The sequence below is a fragment of the Centruroides sculpturatus genome, unplaced genomic scaffold (genome assembly GCF_000671375.1).
Source record: "Centruroides sculpturatus isolate CEXI.00-Female unplaced genomic scaffold, Cexi_2.0 scaffold2392, whole genome shotgun sequence".
Lineage (NCBI taxonomy): Eukaryota > Metazoa > Arthropoda > Arachnida > Scorpiones > Buthidae > Centruroides > Centruroides sculpturatus.
The window spans coordinates 29,442-30,902 of record NW_019386668.1 but is presented as its reverse complement, the minus strand read 5'-3'; positions in this window follow the sequence as shown (position 1 = coordinate 30,902).

The following is a 1,461-nucleotide window of genomic DNA, read 5'->3' as shown; positions in this document are numbered from 1 at the left end:
AATCGCCGCTGTTCGAAAGGACTACGCCCGACAACGTTAGAAAGAACTTTGTGAAGTCACCAATCAACGATTCAACCCAAGACTAATCAACGATTCAAACCAAGGTATTTATCCTCGCGCGAAATATATGTGAGCTCTCTCTCTCAGGAATACGGGTAACCGGGCAAAAATTAGATATGTTCATTAAACCGATGGTATATAGCTATTGCGATTGTATATAGTATGCACAATAAACGGGCATTATGTATAGATTTTGTAGAGTGTCTGATTCTCTCGTTACGCCTCCATCCCGGAACTAAAAGTCCACAAACGCGACCGTTCGCGTAACAAAATAAACGACCAATAACTTTTTTCTGTGTCCGTTAAGGGACACAGTGGTGTCATCCTGACAGGGCGCCAAAGAGGTGCCGACCCTGCGGTCACAAGATAATTACATTATAGCCAATCTTACCCGTTTTCACAGAATGCAAGAATTAGGTCCCTCGTTTCCAGACTAATTGAGAATTTTTACGTCCAGTCAAACGAACACTTTTCAACGTTTCTGGAACGTTTACAATTGTTCTATAATAGAACCAATATTCGAATTTTATGTTCGATTGGCTATAATGTAATTATTTTAATCTTCACTATCGTTACTTTTTGCCCACAAATAAAAACATAGCGAAGCGGGTCCTTGCAGCTAGTATATATATATAGATATAGATTACTATATAACGTTTTAATATTTAATTAACCTATGCTTATTTTTTCATATATATATTTTGTTATTTATAATAATAATTTTTATTTTATTTTATATTTCTTTATAGATGTACAGTCGACCCCCATATAAGATCATTGATTATTCCGTTTTATATGAATTCCATGTTGTACGAGTCACTTAGATTTTTACAAATACGTGTACCGGGCTGTGAACGGCTAACGTATTTGTAAAATTTAAGTGACTTGTACAACATGGAATTCATATAAAACGGAATAATCAATGATCTTATACGGGGTCGACTGTATATGTTAGCTAATTAGCCCCTAAACATTATGAGAGCTAATTAGATATAAAGTGAAAAATTACAACTATGCGACAATCATATCGCATAGCTATCATTATTGTAAAATCAAATAATCTAAATTAATCTGATAAAAATACTTTAAATTGTTATCTGCAATTATTATCTATTTATTTTCCATCGCTAAACAACAAAACAAAACTAAAACAAGAACGTAAACTACATTTTAAGTAATTATAAATGAAATCGCTGCGTTTAATCGCGTTACGACTTTGTTGTCGCGCAATACGCAACGCGCGACAGAAAAAAACAAAAATAAATTATGACAATACAAATTGTGAAAATTACAAAATTTTTGATAATTGCATTTTTATAACATTCAGGTATTGACATGGATGTATTTTTTAAGTATTATTTTGTAAAAATTTTATATTATGAAGAAAACAAATTTCAGAAT